The sequence below is a fragment of the Lingula anatina genome, chromosome 10, assembly GCF_051362555.1.
Source record: "Lingula anatina isolate TDL-2025a chromosome 10, LinAna3.0, whole genome shotgun sequence".
In the NCBI taxonomy this organism is placed as follows: domain Eukaryota; kingdom Metazoa; phylum Brachiopoda; class Lingulata; order Lingulida; family Lingulidae; genus Lingula; species Lingula anatina.
Genome location: NC_141776.1, coordinates 10,036,524 through 10,045,228, shown reverse-complemented (window position 1 = coordinate 10,045,228; position 8,705 = coordinate 10,036,524). Strand labels below are relative to the sequence as shown.

Here is an 8,705-nt window from a genome sequence, read left to right as displayed (position 1 = left end):
TTTAACAAAACGGGTATAGCGAACTTGAGAAGGCGCTTTATCTGAGAACCTTCAAGTAATAAAATTTATTTAAAAAGAAAAATATCTGGATGTTGTAATGGATGATGAAAAAAGAGAAATCCGCATATAAACTTGGTATCCATACAGTTTGATACACAAACATGGTGATACACTTCACTGGTGTCACAATTAGGGGCGGATCCAGGATTATTTAGAGGTGGGTCCATTTTTTTTAGAATGACAGGTCTCCGATGCGAAGGTGACCCTTGCCCCCTTGTTGTGTGGTTCGGTGTTTTGGACCCCCCACCCCTTCGTTATTTTTATTTATTATTTTTTCTGCATGGTTATCCCCACTCCTCACTATTATTCTGCCTCCTAGGTATTCTATTCATTTCGTTTTGATAATCATTCTCAATCAAGTTCAGAGTGCAAAGTTTGATGAGGTCTATAGTTTTGGGCCTTGTAGTTCTACTAATCTTAAAACAATGTAACACATAACGGGTCTCGTTTGCAGAACTCAGTAAACTAACTCTTATGAGATTTATTTTTTTTTCTTATGGAGCACATTTGGGTCCGTATGTACTGCTGCATAAAAATAAAATGTTAGATATACATGTACAAACCTTATTCACCACAACTCTAGTGTTAGATATTTACAGTGCTAGAGCAATAGGCGACAACATGGTTTAATTGGGCTTCGTTAATAATAATAATAATAACCTCATTCATTTGGGATGAAGGTCTATGGACAAAACAAAAAGGCTTGTTTGTACAATAACCTGATGATAACGTTTTTAGACTAGGGAAAAATGCATCGTGTCTTCTCTAACACAATCCCACGACAGTGATACTATATTATGTAACCAGGTGAGCATTTTGGTGAGAGGTATTCAGATAGGACCAAGGTCAATAGGAAGAGGAAGAAGCCTCACATGCCACATTGTCACACTTTCCACGCGTAGACTGATATTTTGGCACTGATGTAGTTTGTTGTAAGTACTGTATACATGTAGATGTTATAAGGCAACACTGATCGTTTTATAATGACGATATTTTATCAAAAAGTTTACATATCCCACTTCAGTCGTAATGAATCTCGGATATATTTTATTGACATGAATGCCGAAATGAGCTTGAAAAGTTAAATAACTTCTTATGTTGGTTTTTCCAGAAGGAAAGCATTTGCTCATAGGGAAGTGAGAAGATTATTCCAGCCGTCCAAAGGTCTGAACTTGTTATTCCGTCTTAAACAAAGCAAGACGACAAAGCAGCTAGGTAACTACCGGTACATTCTCAGCTCCCAATGGGTGCCTTTTTATGTACAGACACAGATGTGTCTGTACATATAGCCATCATCTGCGTCTGTCGTCGCCGTCGTCGCCGTCGTGCACTTTTACCGATAACACGATAAGTGGAACACCGTTTTTGCTTTTGGCTTGAAACTTACAGAACTGGTGAATATTCCTAATACACAGGTCAAGTTCGAAAATAAGCATGATCGGGCCATTTTTAGGGAAGTTATGCTGTTTTTTCACTTTTTTCAGCATATATGCAGCACCGATAACACGATAAGTGGAAAACCATTTTACTTTTTGGCTTGAAACTTACAAAACTGATGAATATTCATAATCCGCAGGTCAAGTTCGAAAATCAGCATGATCGGGTCAATTTTAGGGAAGTTACGCTGTTTTTTCACTTTTCTCAGCATATATGCAACACGGATAACACGATAAGTGAAATAACATTTTACCTTTTGGCTTGAAACTAACAGAACTGATGGATATTCATAATACGCAGGTCAAGTTCGAAAATCAGCATGATCGGGCCTTTATTTAAGAAGTTTTTTCACATTTCCTCAGATTCAATTATTAGGCATGTTAACAGTCTCATTATTTAACTAATAAGATACGTAAAAGTGTTTGTTTGATATTTCCTGCATCTTTACAACATTGTTAATTGATTGTGTAAAAATGATGGTAAACTTGTCATCGTGTATTGTGTAATAAAGTGTCAAAAATGGTAATAAACTCATATCATTGCAGTTTGTCAGATTCAATCATCCACTATGTTCAGAATCTCAGAATGGAGGAAATTGGACATTAAACACTGTTCTATTGATATTTTTCCCATCTCATCAATTTTCTTAGTTGGTCATATAAAAATGGCAACAAACTGTTTATTTTGTTTTATGTTAAAAAAATGTTAAAAATGGAAATAAACCCATTGCAGAACAGTGCTGTCTTGTTTACATTTTGGCATTTTTAAGATGTGACTTTGAAGTTTCATGAGCCTGCAGACCTTTGCTAATCACATTTTCTGAATATCCATGATACTAATATTTTATGATTAAAAATTGATGGTCATTATGCTGTTAAACATTATGTAATATTGCATCAAAATTTAAGAAGAAACCCCTATTTTGGGCACTGCTCCCATGATAACCATTTAAGAAAAAACATGTCACTTACTGTTTTCAAACTTACAGGAAAGAAACATGGGGCTAAAATACAGCTTCAGTAGGCAATGCAGTCTGTTTGGTAATTTTTTCTGGCAGTTAAACAGTTTTTTGTGAAAATTTAATTTTTCACATATTGGCATTTTCAAGGTGTGACTTTGAAGTTCCATGAGCCTGCAGACCTTTGCTAGTCACGTTTTCTGAATGCTCATGTGACTAATATTCCATTATTAAAAATTGATGGTCATTATGTTGTTAAACATTATGTAATATTGCATCAAAATTTGAAGAAACCCCTATTTTGGGCACTGCTCTCATAATGACCGTTTAACAAAAATCATGTCAATTACCGTTCTCAAACTTACAGGAAAGAAACATGGGTCTAAAATACAGCTTCAGTTGGCAATGCAGTCTGTTTGGTAATTTTTTCTGGCAGTTAAACAGTTTTTTGTGAAAATTTAATTTTTCACTTATTGGCATTTTCAAGGTGTGACTTTGAAGTTCCATGATCCTGAAGACCTTTGCTTGTCACGTTTTCTGAATGTCCATGTTACCAATATTCTATTATTAAAAATTGATGGTCATTATGCTGTTAAGCATTATGTAATATTGCATCAAAATAGAAGAAAACACAATTTTTGGTATTGCTGCTATGATGAGCATTATGGGAAAACCGTGTTATGACTGTCAAACCTTTAAAAAAGAAACACAGGACTAAAATGCAGAATGAGTTGGAAAAGCAGTCTAATTGGCTTCTTTTTCTGGAAGTTATACATTTGAGTGAAATATTCATTATCTTTTTGGCATATTCATTGTGGGACTCGGAGCTCCCATGGACATGAAGCCGTAAACTCCCAAAAGTTAAGCTCTCTGCTAGATTAATAATAAGGAAGCAGTGATAATTATGCAGGTGATATATATATATATATATATATATATATATATATATATATATATATATATATAATCAAAGATTAAAAGTTTGAATAGCAGCTTCATTGAAATTATATTTACCTCAGGCTCTGCCTAGGAGGTTATATTTTCACTCCTGTTTGTCTGTCATCAACATAACTCAAAAAGTTATGGACCGATTTTGCTGAAATTTTCCGGAACTGTCAGAATTGGGCCAAAGAGGACAATGATTAGTTTTTAGTGGTGGTCTGGCTCAATAATCAATCAATAATCAACAATAATCAACAATTGCTGCCTTGGCAGAGGTCTGCACTCTCGGTGGTTTTCTAGTTTTGTTATGTTTTCCTTTACAATTTTTTCTCAAACACTTGCATTTGTGACTTTTAACTCTCATCAGCTCGAGGCTCTGCACATTTTCTGTATTTCCACATAAGCAATTGTATTGTTTTTTATGTCTTTAAACATTATATAAAATTATTTTATGCACTGTCATCATTTTTCAAATATTGATACTTTCATCATGTGACTATAGTCTCTCATGGTCCTGAAATTGTAATCTTATTGAAGGGGTGGATTGAGACCATCTTCTGGGTCTTCTTGAAGACAGGTTATTAAGTTTATATTGACTGGTATCTATTTTTTTCTGTTGGAAGACCATCAAAATGGAGGATGGATCAACATAGATACTTTGGAATACTGTCAGAAAATATCTCAGGGTCTGCTCCTGTTATTGACCATGTTACCTGTTGTGCATGATTAAAATTCAGTGTTGACTGACAGTGCTATTATAAGCATTATTTATTATTGCATCAAAATTGACAAAATGACCTTTTTTTGCATCTTTATTTTCTGTTTTTTGTCTGTACATTTGACAGCTTTGCTGCCTTGTTCATCTTACGATAGTGGCATGTACAAATATATCCTGTTTATTATAGTTAACTGACAAAAAAACTGGTTTTCTACAGAACTAGCCGCGACCAGGAAAGAAAACGTATATTTGCTAGGCACTGTCGACCTCCGTTGACTCAAGGAGTTATAACAGACTCCTTGGTTGACTTCAATTTTCATGATTTGAATTTCATACCATCCTTGATAATACAATCTGAAATAAGATGCTTGAACAAAGTATCTGATTTTAAAAGAAATTGAGCTAAAATGCTAGCGTTCGGATTACGAAATTATTTAAGTGGGTGAATTGGAATAAAGTAATTGGTAAAATTATTATTTTGTCATTGACCAGTGTTTTATGTTATCCTACAGAACCGAGACAATTTGAGACTGCATTGTAACCCCCGACCCGGCATTTACAAAATCCAGAATTATCATTATCAAAACTAAGCTTTCTGTCAAATGTTTACATTTATCTACTTTTAATTCCGCAAATATATAAAGTCCAAACACTGGTATCTTTTGTAACAGTTGGTATGCAGAGCAGCGTGATTGTATGGCCTGTTTTCTGTTTTTATGCTAAAATTATCTATGTGGGTAAATATGCAGTCTCCATGAAAATACTCTTCGTGGAAGGACATGGCTTAGCAGAGATAGAAAAAACATTAAGATTAGTATGTTGACTTGTAAAAGTGTGTACAGGGCATGCAATAGTAATAATGTCGTTATAAAGTGTGTCATTGTATAGAACGTGTAGGTTCAATTTACCTAGCATAGAGCTATTCTTATAATATGATTTATATGTCTCTTAATGCAAACTGTAATGGATCGGTGTAAAGATTATATTTCACTTTAAAAAATATAAGATATGGTTTCTTGCATGTGGATTTCGTATAATTTATTTCATTTTTCATTTACTTTCAGTGTCTCGTAACAACCGTCTTACGATGAAATTGGACGCACTCCCAGCAAAGACATCAGATTCGTGTTCGCCAGCGCCCGCACCCATGTCAACTTTGTCTTGTGTTTGTCGTATAGTCAACTTGCAGGGTTGACATTTGATTTGAAATGTAATGTTTGCTTTGGGTTGTAATATTCTGCATCAAAACGTGTATCAGATGAAGTGTAGCGTGTAACGAGTGGTTTATTCGTGAAACTTCTAATAAAATGGACTAAATCCAAGCGTCAACCCTGCACGTTTCTGGTATATTACTATTCATGTGTAAATAAGCTGTAATACAGCACTCTATCAGCACACGATGTTTTTATTGTAATTTATATTTTTTGTTTATACCCACCAATAATCGAATCTGAAACAACACTTTTGAAGTTATCCTAAAACAAAAAATCCCTTGCTTAAGTGATCTATGAAAATAAAATTAATTGCAAAATTATCATTAAGTGATGTGCAGATAGAGCACTGTGCTAGTGCGACCGGTTTAATGTTTGGTTGTAAAATTATATGTGTGGGCAAATATGTAATAAGACGCTTTGTTATGCAATCGAAAATGCATTGATTTTAATGAAGCTAACTTTAGAAAAAATAAGTCGTGACTCCATTACGTAAAATGCCCGAGTTTTATTGTGGGTTCATTGGAAAAAAAATGAACGAGATGTAAATCTACAATAAACTGTAAACGCTGCAATCCAAATATGACACTTAAGAATTAACGGCAAAATGAAATCGTAAAATGTACTCAAGTTATTACAGAATTGCCCACACGTATTGAAACGGGTCTTTTTAAAATTGTGAAAATACGGTTATGATGCATGGTAAGAATCAACTTCCTCTGGTTCCCGGTGTTTTGATATACTAGTAGTGTGTCAGTGATAGACCCATAGTTTTATTGCTGGGATGGGGTAGAAATGTTTGTCTTTTCAGAAAATCAAACCAGGGGTTGGTTTAGTTTTTTTTTTTCGAAAGTTTTTCTTGTTTAAGAAGGAAAATTAACTTTTTACCTTCATTACAAGGCGGATATACTCTCAAAGAGAAACTGTGAATAGTAGAAATTGTTTCCTTTTGCGTCTTTTGTCAATTAAAATATATATGTAGGACTGGCATTTATCGCATCTTTTACAACTTGAAAATTTAAAAATCCGTATCAAACCTGTATCAAAAACTACAGTTGCCGCAAAGCTCTGTTTTGGGGGTAATAGGGATTACCTAGTAATTAAACGAACTTTGTGAATCCTCTAAAACACGGAATTTTCTGTTAGTTGCCAATTTACTTTTTCTTTTGTGAATTTTTTTGTCTAATCAAATGTCAAAAATAAAAATTCTAAAAAATTCAGAAAAATGAAACTTTGATTGGTTAAAGTAAAAGATTTACACAAAATTTGAAGGTCAGTGTTTTATTTAATATTGATATTGTACTTGGTACTTTCTCTTTATTTTGGTCGGGATCAAGGGGAGATTAAGAATAAAAGGCCTGATTAGGTGCCAGTCTTGCAGTGCTGTTGGGCTATATTTGCTGAGTGTTTCTTGATCACTGAACACCGGAGACCGTTGAGTTTTTTTAGCATTTTCTGAGTAAATGTGCTTAGTTATTTTAAGTAAACTAGTTTTCGTAGAACCTTTTCAATTTTGTTTGCATATTGTTGTTAAAAATGACTATGACTGGGATAAGGTTGCAAACTGACCATGTTTTCATGCTGGTCTCGATTCGCACGACGCATAAATTTAAGTGTTCACTCAAAATTGTGTCACCAAAAATATTATTTTAAGAGAAGAAAAAATGACGCACATTATCAGGTACATATTTATTTATCTATGAAAAAAAACTCTCAAATTTACAGAATTGAATAATGTTTGACTGGTGTTTGTTTTTTGTGATCATCAGCATGGCGACATAGAGTAAGTTGCGGTGTCATGAGTGTGTACCCGCGTGCGGGGGGAACGCTTACATGAGATCATATGCAGTTTGAATTTCGATACTGTTGCCACCTTTGAATTATGGATAAAAATGTCCGTTGGTAAAATTTTGGATCAGTCACAAGACAAATACTCCAATGTCAACTTTGAACGATGGCTGTTAAATACATCACGTCGAATCTTCAACTTTCTCTTTTAACTCTGGGCAAAAAAAACAACAAATTTTATGTTCTTTTTTAAAACCAAAACGATTGATCTTGAGCGACACTTCAAACTGCATAGAATCTCCCACACATTTAGTTGTAGATAATTGTATTTAAGATTGATTTACATCTCAAATTGTGCTGTCGTTATGAAAATTACTTTTTTTATGTAGAGCCAAAACTTTATGTTCGGATTTTGCCAACATCTGTATGGTGCAATTGCTTGTATATGTTATAATAAACATACATAAATGTTGTAAACTGTGCAAAATGTCACGGGCTCATTCCTGACTTTTCTTTTCTTCAGCTCGACTCGAACCTTTGGTTAACATCTTGTTAGTCTTTTTTTCTGCTCCTTGGTCTGTCGCCTTACCTATTGAGCCAAAGACTCAACTTGCTTTTTTCTCATTCTCATCATCCCTTGTAGTAGCTTAAGTTGTTTATTTGGGTTTATTTTTGCAAAAGGTAATTTGTTGGGACCTAGAAGCGCCAGGAATCGAACTGGCGACCTTCTGTCTCAGAGGCAAGCGCGTTACCTACTTCTCCAAGTGTTCCCACCCACCCTCCTCGGGTAGACTTTCTTCTTATAGTAACCGAAGAAAAATTTTGATTGCACCCCTTTGTAATTCCAAAGTGCCAGAACCAGGAATAGAACCCCAACCCCAGGCTACCACTGAGCCACGTAGCCATTCAGTAAAAACGCTAAGACATTTTGTATATTCAATAACTATTTTTATTCAGAGAAATACAGATTGCTTTTATGTATTCAATTGTTTATAAAACATATTTTTGTAAAACATCATTGTCATTAGTCTATTTATTACTACATGTTTAAAAGGGTTCGAGTATCTGAAATATTATTATTGATATCTGTATTTAAACTCACTGAAAGGTGTAACAAATATAACATTCTTATCTATTCGACTTGACAAATAAACAATCTACCACACTAATGGCCTTATGTTTATTTGATCTTAATGACTCAAACAAAATATTTCAACACTTTCGTCGTGTTTGGCAAATAACATGTTAAAAGCCCTACGTAAAAATATATTCAGCGTTTACCCAGCTGTTGAGAGAATAATAAACATTAGATTGTTAAAGGAATGTGAAATTGAAAAAATTCCTACAAAAACTATTTAGAAAACAAACTACATGTACATGTTCACTTATGAAGACTGGGTTAAAATCCAAGGAACATAGCACGATATTTCTCATAATTCCTACATCAATAAATAATTTGAAAAATCTCGTAAGAAATGTTTTGCAACCTTCTGAACATAAAATGTTCTAAATACGAGAAAATATCCCTAATTTATGCATCATCTGGTCAATAGAAGGAAAGATGCTGGTTAAGGAGAATTGCCGAAAAAAG

At 34.0% G+C, this 8,705-nt stretch overlaps 1 long non-coding RNA gene across 1 annotated transcript; it reads left to right on the top strand.

The window, feature by feature from the left end:
* Window positions 1–543: 543 nt before the first annotated feature.
* LOC106180406 (uncharacterized) lies at window positions 544–8,279 on the top strand. The gene is made up of 3 exons (XR_001240120.2): window positions 544–992; window positions 1,172–1,275; window positions 5,180–8,279. It is a non-coding gene; the product is annotated as an uncharacterized LOC106180406 (long non-coding RNA).
* Window positions 8,280–8,705: the final 426 nt, after the last annotated feature.